We start from the raw sequence: 13,063 nt of genomic DNA on the forward strand, positions 1-13,063 counted from the left end.
TTGCACCTCAAAATGCTGTGAACATCTAGCAAACTCAGGGGAAATGGGAGATCAGAAGAAAATCTGCAATCTGGTAGCAGGGACCCTATATTAGGATATAGAATTAAGGTATTAATTGAGCAAAGTTGGATCTAAATAATCTCCATTAAATCATGTCCATCTTGGTTTGGTAACACTTGACCAGATGATAATACATTGATAAGAGGTGCTCCTGATATTACAGCAATTCATCCGTGGAAGTACCAAGAAGGGACACAAAGCCAGTCCCAGTTGTTACCTCAATGAATACTCTGTGTGAAATTCATCTTCTTTATGTTGATAAGAGGTGAATTGTGGGATGAGTCGATGGAGTTGTGTGGTGACTTAAATATGATGTCAAGTGATCACCCTAAATGTTGTTAGTAAAAGCAAGACTATTGTTATCTCTGCAGCTGCCCACCACCTGCTCATCTGACTAAGGAATAAACTGATCCATTTCTGTAAATGAGGATTAGATGCTGTTGTGGAAACTATTGATTTACATATGGCCAGGTAAATGAAATTAAACTTGTGATATCTTACTGCACTTTCATTAAAAAGCAGTATCTGAGCACTTGAAAATATTGCAAGAATTTTGATCCAGACTATGATGGCACTTCTAGACACAGTATTCCATTTAGAATTATCTTTCATTACTGCTATCTGCTGCAGAGTTTCACAAAGGTACTTCAGTATTGTTTCACTATGGCTCTGGTACTACAATCCTAACAAATGTAAAAAGGCCCCAAAGATTCAGAGTCTTCTTTAAAACTTACTCTAGTAGTTCTCATAGATCCTACATTAACAGAGAAAATTTCAAAAGAAAACATTCCTGAGAGACTTTGGATTTCTTACATTCATGCATGGAAGGCTAGAGAGATGTACAATAGGATTGTTTTAATCAATAATCTGCATCAGATGAAGAAGCTGTATACTTCAGGTCAGTAAAAAATGCCAAAGGAGGAGGAAAATAGTAGAAGGTCAGCAATGAATATCATATTTTCTCAATTTTTGGTCTATTTCGGAATGGACTTCTTTTCATATAGGAAAAGAAGAGAGATGGGAGAATGCTGTAGAAATAATTGCATGATTGTGATTATTTAACAGCCGAGTAGGCACTGGGTATCTTTAGACAGAGCTTCCTAAATCATGGCACATGCCAGTGGTGGCACACATGCCAAGTGCTGTTCAGGAAAGAGACAAGAACTGCTGCTGCCTCAGGGGCTTTTCAACAGTCAGGTGCTGCACATCCTCCCTTTTTGGCCTACCCAGGGATCCCAGAGCACATGGACAGAGGCCTCTGTGAAGAACCTGATGAATCCTCCTTCAGTTAGCGCTTTTTGTGTGATTCACTTCCAGACACGTTGTAAATCTGAGGGAAGATGAACAGCCTAGGTTATCCCATGTCCTAAACTCTCATCATTCCGAGTGCCCTGGTAGATATTATTACTTTTTAAAGTATGCCTAATTTTGCATTGTAATATTTTTTAAATTATTCTTAGTTAAGTCTCTTTTTTTAAAATCACACAATTTTTAGTTACTCTGCCAAATTCATCACTAATGGGTTCCCTATACATTAAAAAGCTAGCTTTCTTCTGCATGTTTCCATTTCTTTGTTATGTTCTTATGAGCTTGCAAATCTGTAAGCACTTTTCTCCGTTTGCAGGCCAGTGGGGGAGGTCAGGATGTTTATAAAGACCTGGAATTCCAAAAAATTCATTTTGTATTTTAGTTTTGATTACTACCACTTAAACGTAATGACAACATCCATCCAGTTAAAAGTCCAGCTTCATTGGAAATTGTTTTTTTTTTCCAGTGAAACACTGCTAATCAAAAATGTATGAGCAATGCTTTCATAAGTAAAACAAAAAAAAAAAGGTAAAATAGTCTCATAAAATAAAATAAAAAATGGAGAGTGAACAACTTTCTGTTCTAACATGGCCATCTGTCATGTATAAAGACATCACCCCATTAACCTGTCTAATCAACTCCATTCTTTTTTCAAAGTTGGTTAGGTAAGTTTATGAGGAGACATAGATGTTCTCTTGATTAAATCTGTTGTAAAATGGCGTCCCTGGTGTTCTGCTTTGTGTGCATTTACACATATAAAGGTAATTACAAGTACATATCACTACTGTAAATTCCATGCTTGTCATATTACAGTACATGACATTTTCATTTCCTCCTGGTGAAAATGAAATCTGATATTTTCTGTTCAAGTAATAATGACCAATTAGAATTTGTTATTATTAATGTTTACCCAAAAGTACTCCAAGTCATGGGGTGGTTTCCTCCAAGGCAGCTGAATTTATAATGTGGAAAAAAAGGGGTTGACATGTTGCTATACCACCTTCAGCCATTCCCTCTCAAGCCTGGTTATTCCTTCAGCAAACAGGGAGATCCTTATGGAAAACCCACAATGTAAGGAAGAACATTACTGAGTTCAAGTTTAGAAATGAAAACCCTGAGATTACCTCAGCTGGTCAGAGCCTGGTGCTAATAATGCCAAGGTTTTGGGTTTGATCCCTGTATGGGACATTCACTTAAGAGTTGGACTCCGTGATCCTTGTGGGAACCTTCTAACTCAGAATATTCTGTGAAATCATTCCTTTCTTTTTGTGAAACCATTCTCCTTGCAGAAATTTCAGAAGTCTGTGTCTGATCTTTCCTCCCTGGCATTTTACTTTTATCACAGGGAGCAGAGCTCATCTGTCCTGCAGCAGTCGGAGGCAGTTGATTTGCACCAGTCCTGGTGCAATGTGGTTAAGTTACCTATGCCGGGATTGCTTCAGTGCCCTTGGGTGCCACCAGCAACTGGGGAAATTATTGGAAACTGACCCTCAGAAGAACTGCCCAAGAATGAATTCAAACTGCACTGTGCCTGGGTATCACAATAGGAAGGTTTCTCTAGCATGCGGTCAAAATTTACAGAGATAACTCAAATACCGAGTACGTTTTAAATGCTTAACTGGTCACTTAGGGAAGCCCCAAACAGATTGTATTTGACAAAATGCCAGTTTTGTCTGCAAATTTCAACATTTGGATTATTTTTTAAATTACCTACTTCTTTTGTTTAAAATAAAAGACACATCCTCAAATCCTGAGATGTGTAGATTTACAGATTTACATAGATTTTTCTAAAAAATTCTTCAATGGTGATGGAAAGCACCCTTATTTTTAGAGGCGTTTGAGTCTGAGAATGAAAACTTGTTATATTTGAAATCTTCCCTCTAGAAACTTTCCTCTCTAGAGGTAACCTGAGAGATGGACAACACACAAACCCACAGTGAAGAGAGGAGGAAAACCAGCCCTATATTCTATGGAGAGAGAGGGTTAAAAAAGAGCAAGCGGTTGGAATTATGTTGGGGCATATCATAGGACAAAAAGCAGATGATAACTTTGGAAGATGGAAGCAGATCTGCTCTACTCTCACTGAAATTCAGTGGAGGAAGCTGGCTGGGAAGGGTCACAACTCAAGGAATGGCCAGCACATCTCTTGACATATCTCAGGGTATAAGAAATTCAAAGGCAGCCTAAAAATATTCAGACATAAATTAAATACCCATAGCCTTGTGTCTAGCATAGAGACAGAAGAATGGAGAATCTGACTGGCCACTTTTTCCTCTTTCCCAGGTCATAAGCACCCGTGTCACAATCACAGACATAATGTGGCAGCTGTTTCATCATCTTTTTCTTTCTCTGAAGGAAACTGACACTTGGAAAAACAAGGATAGGCTTATATCACCTTTATGGTCTGAAAACAGCAGGATGTGATACTATGCAGCAGCTATTTTAAAAACTTTTTAAATTGTGCAGTTTTGAATGATTTGTGCTTTACTGGCTGTTCCCTTAATACTCTTTTTTTTTCTCAAAAGGGAAGAAAGGTAGTAGTATCAGAAGCAGAAAGTAGAAGTAGTAGTGGCAGACTAAAAACTGAACTTCTGCTTGTTCTGGCAGCCAGCAGACAGGATGTCATGACAGGTTGTGGATGCCCCATCCCTGGAAGTGTTCAAAGCCAGGCTGAATGGGGCTTTGAGCAACCTGGTTTAGTGGGAGATGTCCCTGCACATGGCAGACAGGTTAGATTGAGATGATCCTTAAGGGCCTTCCCAACCCAAATCACTCTGTGATTCTGTGATTCATGGCAGGGTGCTCTGAGAGGCAAAGGGCCACAGAGACTGGTCAGTCTTGGATGCCAGCCTCCTGAAAGCGCAGGGACTATCCACCCAGAACTGCAGGAAAATGGGTGTGCAAAGCAGGCAGCCAGACTGGTTGAACAGGAAACTCCTAACTCAGTTCAAATGCGACAAGGAAGTGGGGGTGGGCCGAGCAGTAGAAACAGAAGTTTTGTAGCTCTGCAGGGATGGAGTTGGGTGTTGCTGCTGCACGTTACCAGACAGGTGTCGAATCCACAACCACAGAAATTAAAAAAAAACTAGAATGCATAAAACCCTGAGCAACCTGACTGAACTTTCCAACCTAAACTACTAACGATTCTATGTTCTGTACAGAAATCAGAGTTGAACAGGCCAACCTAGACCATTTTCCTCAGGGCACTGTCCATCTGATTTTTTACTCTACAAAAAGGCTGCTTGCCATTTTAACTTAGTCATATGAAATGAACCTAACTCAAACTTAATCCGTGCTGTTTCATTTCTGGCAGTCTTTCTTTTCAATTTGTGTGACTTGTATGTACCAGTATACGCATTTCTTTCTTGAAGGGGATGTCAGTTTTCAAATCAGGATCTGCATTGTTATGAGGATTTAAAGATGGAATCAATTAACATCCTGATTAAATGTAGGGTAGAATTAGTTTTTCCTAAAGAAATACAGGCTGAAGTCTACCTTTTTTTTTTTGTTTCTTTCTATGTGCGCAGGCAGTTTATAAATGTATAATGTGATATTTTATAATGAGAGGTACTTCAAGTTCTTGTTAAAAAATGTCTCATTTTGAATTTTGGTAGTTTTTAAAAAAATTACAAATGTTTTCTGATAGCCAGTCACATCAGAAGGAAAAAATCCACATGTTGTTAGCATGATGAAAAATAAGAATAGCAAGAGTAGCAGTAATTTTCTACAACAATCACTGCACTTTTTATACAATATTTTATATAAATGAATGGATCTAAAAATATTTATAGTAGGGAAGTGAACTAGATGCCTTCTTGATGGCACTTCCTGTAAAATATTTCTGTGATTTTTTTGTCAGGATATCCCATTATTACAGACGTAAGCCCAGGGTTGAGAAGCCTTTCTGCATAAGCTCATGCATATTGAAATATGGTGAGGTCTCTTTAGTTAGATCACTGTATTTAGCTGGAAAAGATCCAATAAAGAAGGTGTAAGTGCAAAAACAAATATTTACATGATCTGGTAGTGCAGCTGGATTGATTTGAAGAATCTCTCTTTTTCAATTTAAAATTTGTATCTTAAAAGGACACAGAATTAAAATAGGTGTTACCAGATGTTACCATTATATATTTAAAGTTAATAAATAAAGCAAATTGGAGTCCTTCTTAAAGAAAGAAGCAAAAATTGAACAAAGGGTTTGGGATTCAGCTGTACAAAAATAACTCTGTATTCACTTTTTAAAGGCTTGAATTCCAGCATTACAGGAGTGTGAACATTGTTGAGGACTGCATATAGTATCATTCCAGTGAAAAGTCTATTTGCTGCTTTTTGAAAAAAAAAAATCCACTAAAATAATGGGTTCCAGATTTCCTACACCCCTTGCTTTCCTCAAATATTTTGAAGGTTCCCATCATCTTAATGTAAGCTGTGAAAGGGACGATTTGGCCCTGGGACCACATATGCAGCAGTTCCTATGACACTTCAGACAGCTGGTAGTCTGAAAACCACAATTTGAAAACTCTTATGTGAGCAAATAATCATGTTCTCCACTTACTAAATTAATTTAATGGACCACGTTGTAAAATTACACTGCAAGCCATTCCTGATCCTTGAGATGAAACATGCTACTCTTCAAATAATGCTATACAGTGAAATACTTATTCCTTGAAAGGGAAAAAAAAATCACGGAACTATCTTAATTTAGCTGTGGTACCTGATCTTTCATATTTTTAATATATGGACCCAGTAAAAGTGGTGATTGGGTAAAAAGACATTCAGGCATATGCCTTTTAGACAAAAACTTTCAAAGTCTCATTTTCTTAATTTGAAGTGGGTGCTGGATAAAATGCTTGAGGAAAGTCAGATTTTTTTTGCCAACTACAGCATAGTGGAAATCTTCTTGCATAATGAAGTGTTAACTAAGTCATGCTTTTGGAGAATGATTTAAAGTGTGATTCCAGCACTAAGAGACTGTGTAAAAAGCAGGGCACCATGGTGTCTCAGTAATTTCAGCATAGGATGTGCTGAGTTTGCAAGGAAAAAAGATGGGAATGTTTGGTTTTGGATTTTTTCCCCTTCCTAATTTCCAGCTGCCCAAACTCCTCCTCTGAGATTTTTACATCTCATGCATGATTAAATGGAATAAATTATCATCAGACTAAGTTGCATGATTGACTATAGCTCAGTTGGTAGGAGAGAAGGGGAGATTTTCAGCTGCACCATAGGCAAATTTGGTGGGCAATAACTGATAAAGAAAATTCTTAACCACCTCACTAGGGCTTTTTTACAAAATCGTATAGGAGAATCAGAGCTTTTAGAATAGCACAATAATGAGCTAAAACAAGCTTGTATAAAAAAATGCATGCTATCCCAGTTACATGAAAACTCACTAGCAATTTTGTTGCTAAATTCCAGATTGTTCTATCAAACATCAGGAAAAAAAAAAAAACAGGGAATTGAGAAGCAGACAGGTAAATAAAATTTTGATAAACAATCCTTTGCTTAGGATAGAAAACAGGAAAAAGAAGAAAGAATACACAAAAATGCCCTAAAGCAGGTAAATGTGAACAGTCAACTGAAGCATAATTTAAAAGAGCAGAGGATTATGGACCACAGGCACTCTACACTGTTTAATTTGTAGAAGTGAAAAATTAAGAGGCAGCTTATAACATCTGGCCTCTATTCCCTACAGAGGTCACATTTAATTGTACTTACACTAAGAGACCATTATTTTGTCTAAACAGCTTTCTGCTTTTTCAGCCAGGGAACTCTTAGGACTCTGGCTCTACCTGTACCCTCCAAAGCAGCAGCAGAAGGAAATGGATGGAGGTTCTGGGGAGAGGGAAGGAGTGGCCACTCCCAGGGAAGGGAGTAATACGAGAGATGAGAGGGGCTGGAAATTCATTGTGCACCCTCTTATTATGAATGCTGGGAAATGATCCATGCTAGCAGTAGTTTTTTCTTCATAATTTATGTGCTATGCCATAGTGTTTTGCTACAGTGGGATCCAAACTATTCCAAGTATTTTTAATTAACGAGGACCCATAAAGGAAGAATTATATATCCATGCAAGAAAATAGGACAGCAGGGAGGTTCTCATGCGAGTCAGGGCTCTAAAGAAAATGTTGCCAGTAAGGCATAAGGCTGCCTGCATCTGGACTTACACAGTGCTGTAAATACTTTGGGTGAGTTAAATAATGTACATTTGAATCAAAATCAAAAGCAGAGAATTAAATAGGCTGTAGAAGTGCTACAGAAAAGCATATCCTCACCAAAAATGAACACAGTGTGACAAAGTCTTCAGACCTTGTTTCTTTCTGCCTAAATTACACCTAATCTGTTGACTAATGTTACTCCCAATGAAATTCAGGTCTGACTAATCTAATACTTAATACCTGCTTGTTGTAGGCAAAAATAAAGTGTTATATGTATCAAAAATAAATATTTTTTCCTAAATTAGAGTATTTTAATATAAACTTAACTGAAGTGAATTTGCCAAGGAAGTGGGCCATCAGGATCTGGCTGTGCCAAGGTACAGAGCTGGCTTGGCTTTTTTGCTATGTAAGTTATTTCTGTAGATATACCCTGCCTGTAAGGTTTGCTAAACTAGAAGTGCAAAAACAGTTGTAGGAGTTATTTGAGAAGGGGAGAGGAGGATTTAAAACAAAGAGCTTGTGTTTTACTTTGCTTATAAGGTAAAAGAAAAGGGAAATTTGGGGATAATGTGTATTATGTATACTTTATGACAACTAAACTAAAAGGGAAGGTACCTTTTTACCTCTGGAGAGAATAATTTTCTTGATTCAGATGCTAAATAAAATGATGATCATTCCTCCCTCAAATATGGAGTATATAAATAGTTATACAGGAATACTGATTTTGTTGTGCAGTATATTCATAAATATTAGATAAAAAAAGAATCTCAGTTACAGAAAGCAACAAAAGCTGTTGCAGTCTCTTGTGTTTTCCTTTTATTAAAATAAATTAGTAGTCTTGCATGGATTCTTAAAAATAGTTTCTATCGAGAAATGAAACATATTTAAATAAATGGACTGCATAGATTTCCAAAGAAAGAAAGGCCCAACATTACTTTCAGATTTATGAAGAAAGTTGCTTCTTTTTATTCTGGATTTAAAAATATATTTTGAATAAAGCACAGTTTATGTTGATTACTTGATAATAGTTTGTATGGTCAATGTATATTTAAAAATTGGTTTCTAGAAAAGAGTCTGTTTTGGTAGGAACTGAAAGTTTTCACTGATGGTTTAAAAAAAAAAAAGATACCACGAGGTTACATTTCTTAGAAACATTTAAAAATATCTTTGACATGTAGCAATAAGAAACTGTTATTAAAAGCTCGATCATTTAAAGAGAATTAATAGAAATCCATTTTGTTCAGACTGCATATCTGAAAGGACAAGACTGAACAAGACTTTCATGCTCCTTTTTTTAAAAAAGAGCAAAGTAATATCCTGAAATGTTAATTGAGCTGTGCACTCTCAGTTCTCCTTGGCTTTAAAGGTGCCCTACTCTTTGTCTGCAGTGTGTGATAAGGGAAGTGACTTCTCCTTTCTTAAACCTGTATAAAGATCCTTGGGACTGATTTGATTCTATTTGATTTAGGGAAGCTGAGATCAGGAAATTTTCTGGCACTTCCATTGTCCTTATCTTGCATTATGATTATTAGCAAAGGGCACCACAGAACCTCTTCCTGTTCAGGAAACTCTTTGCAAAGGCCAGTAATTTTGGGTGGTATAGACAAGATCTCAAAACAGTTATGTAGTTTCATGGAAATGGACAAAGCTAGAGGGGAGGGCAGACTTAGCTTCCTCCAGGTTTCCAAAGATTTACCAGGAGCTACATAAAACATCCTGGCTTCTGAATTTGGAAATCATGTTTATTCCTAGGTGGGGGTTACAGCTCTTCATAAGGAGGCAAACAGTTCCTTTTCCCACAAAGCATTTCAGCTAGAAATAGAAATCAAATAGACCTTAGCACTTAAAGTGAGAACTTTTTTAGTTATTATCTTTACACATATATTTTAAACCCAGTTCTAGTGTAGACATGTATTTCATAACCAGTTCTGACCATAGGAAATAATTTTGTCTGACATGGTGGATATGAAAACCACATTTCACAGCTTACCTTCACTTCTGTCTCCTGCCAGTCAGCAGGAGCCCTCATGTGCCAGCCTGGTGGGACAGTGGACAGGAACACCTCTGCTGCTTACAGCCTCTGGTGAAGCCAGCTTTATTTAGAGAAGTACCAGAGCCTGATGAAGCCCTTTACTCAGCAGTGCTGATACCACACCTGGAGAACTGTGAAGGCCCAGGTGGCCAAGAAGGCCAATGGCATCCTGGCCTGTATAAGCAAACATGGCTAGAAGGACCAGGGCAGTAGTGATCATCCCCCCTGTACTCTGCGCTGCTGAGGCCACACCCCAAATCCTGTGCTCAGTTCTGGATCCCGCACTACAAGAAGGACATTGAGCTGCTGGAGTGAACCCAGAGAAAGGAAATGGCGCTTGGGAAGGGTCTACAGCAGAGTTCTGATAAGGGAGATAAGGATGTTTAGTCTGGAGGAGTCTCAGGGGAGCCCTTAGTGCTCTCTGAAACTACCTGAGAGGAGATTGTAGCCAGATAGGAGTTGGTCTCTTCTCCCAGGTAATAAATGACAGAACAAGAGGAAATTGCCTCAAGTTGAGCCAGGGGGGGTTGAGATTGGATACTTAGGAAAAATATGTTCGCTGAAAGGGTTGTCAAGCTGTGGAACAGGCTGTGTGGATAAGCGGTGGAATCACCATTCCTGGAGGCATGCATAATCCATATAAAACCCATTTGCTTTTGCAGTTTAGACGTGGCACTTGGGGACATGGTCTAGCGGTGGGCTCGGCCGTGCTGGGTGAGCGGTTGGACCCGATGATCTTTAACCCCTAAAGGTCCTTTCCAAGCTGCAGGACTCCGTGACTCTGAATCCCGGCATCAGGCGCGCCGCCAAGGCCGTGTCGCAGTGCCTCCTTTGTGCCACCAGGCGGCAGCAGCGAGGGCAGCTCTGCCTCCCCGGTCCCCGTGCGGGCGGGCGCTGCTGCGGTGCCGCGCTCCGAGCACCAGGCGGCGCCAGCGAGCGCTCGGCGGGCGGCGCCGGGCGGGAGCGGCACCGGCGCAGCCGCGCCGCGCTCCGAGCCCCGACCGCATCCCGGTGATTCACAGCCTCTGGATCGCCCTGTGCACACCGGATCGTGATGGTCCACAGCCTCTGGACTGCCCTGCACTCATCCCACTGGGAGGTCTGCGCTACTGCGGAAAACTGACACGGGGAGCTCGAGCCAGCACCCAGCGCGGGACGTTAAATCACAGCGGACGCTGCTTCGTCGCCCCCTCCGGGCAGGAAAAACTCCCAGGACCAAGAGAGGAGGGGAAAGGAATGAAGCGCCTTGAGGCACAGGTTTCACGGTGGTCACATGACTCAAGTACACTACATGTACTTTTGCTGGACATCATTATGGGAAATAAATACAAACGCGTACATCCTGGTCTCTGAGGTGGAAATACGCTGGTTTTTGTCCCACCTTAACAGGCTCCCAATAAAGGCACTGGGAAGACCCTGCAGGAAAGCACCTTCCAAAGTATTCCATTCCTTCAGCAAGGCAGACCAAGTGTTACAGTGTTGAAGGCAGTTCTTACCTGGCAATTACTCTGAGATACTTAAATCAACTTACTGTTACCATCGTGGTCCCTCTCCCAGTTCAGGAGTTGAAAAATTCCCATTTCTGCTAGAACTTTTTTCCCATGCACAGATGGAGACCCGATGCACTGGTTTTGCCATGGCAGAGTTTGCTGAGAGTGGGATATCCTGGGAACCCAGATACCTGAACTACTCCTGCCTGCAGTTGCCACCCTGTGGGTTTCCCTCAGAGACCAAACTGAAGCAGAGAATTTAAAATGTGTTTTCCAGTTATTGGCTCCTGTGACACTGTACAGACAATCCCTATGAGTGCTGCTGGTGGGGGAAACCACAGCCCTGGCCAGACAAAGGACACAACAGCAAAGATCTCATCTGTCACCCACAGGCTGCAGAATCTCAGCAGGACTTGGCTGCTACTCGTGCTTTGTGCTCTTCTTCTTGATGGAGCTGGCACTCACAGCATCTTTTCAAGGAAAGGGGAATACTTGCTGATATGAATCAGTGCAGTAGGAATTGCAATGCTGCTTCTTTAACTGGCATGAGGGTCATGTTTCATGATTTATTTCTGTACCAGAGGCCAAGGTTATATTCAATATGCTCTTTGTATGCTTGCTGGGAATGAGGCAGGCAGATGAGCAGACACAGGTCTCAGAAGAACTGTTGATTTCAGAGCTGGTCCTGATGATGAGCAGCAAGACACAAAAGTAATTTTGTCGGTGAGCAATGCATTTACAGATATATTGCATTTCCAATGGAGCAGGTGATGACTGCCCTGCGCAGACATGGACACAAGGGGATAACTGTGCGGGGAGATAGATTTTTGCCCATACAAAGATTTGGGGAAAGAGCATTGGAATAACTTTGCAGCTCACCTGCCATCTCATCCCCAGCTTTTGCTGTTACCCAAGGTGTCTATGAGCATTTTGGTAGGAAGGGCCATGATGGAAAGCCACTGTGGTCCTGCATTTGTAATTCTGTGTCATAGTTTAATCCCAGCCAGCACTTCAGTCCCACAAAGCCCCTCAGTCACTCCTCTTCCCTGGTTAAAGGGGGAGATAATCATAAAAGTGGGAAAACTCATGGGTTAAGAGAAAGACAGTTTAATAGGTAAAGCAAAAGCTCCATACACAAGCAAAGGGAAAGTAGGAATTCAGTCACTACTTCCCATGGGCAGGTGTTCAGCCACCCCCAGGAGAGCACGTGACTTGGGAAGACAAACACCATCACTCTGAATGTCCTTCCCGTCTGCCTTTTCCCCTCACCTTTACATGCTGAGCATGACTCCATATGTTATGGGATATCCCTTGGGTCACTTAAAGTTGGCTGTCCCTCCCAGCTCCTTGTGCACCCCCAGCCCCCTGCTGGGGTGGGGTGAGAGGCAGAAAAGGCCTTGGCTCTGTGTAAGCCCTGTCAGCAATAACAAAAACATCCCTGTGCTATAAACACTATTTCCAGCCAAATCCAAACCACAGTTCATGCCAGCTACTAAGAAGAAAAGTAACTCTACCCCAGCCAAAACCAGAACAGCCTGGTTCTATGAGAGAGCCCAGTTATTAAAAAGGAGCTACAAGGAGGTCCCTTAACCACAATGTCCTAGCTAATCCTTTTCCTTTAGCACCCAAGAGAGACACAATCAAAAGTCCACATCTTCACCCAGCAAGGCTGCAAATAAAACCAAACGGGTTTAATTTATTTACCTCAAAATCTCCACAGCAGTATACTCATTCCAGATAAACACTTACACAGCATGAGAGACAGGTTTTCTTGGTGTCAGGCAATTAAACCTTTATCAAGGTATAAATTGAAACACCAGGTTACAAATCATTGTCATCAAACATTGCTGGAGGTTAAGTTTGCCTGAATCTTTTCTACAGGTTACTAACCATATCTTTCTGGAATATGCTCTTTTAGATTTGTCAGAGAGTAACACAGAACTTGAATTCAGGTATATGGATGGGGCTTAAAATACTGGAAATAACATTGTGAACATTTGTTAAAGCTGCTTGTGCCT

Source organism: Vidua macroura, chromosome 4, assembly GCF_024509145.1.
Source record: "Vidua macroura isolate BioBank_ID:100142 chromosome 4, ASM2450914v1, whole genome shotgun sequence".
NCBI lineage: Eukaryota > Metazoa > Chordata > Aves > Passeriformes > Viduidae > Vidua > Vidua macroura.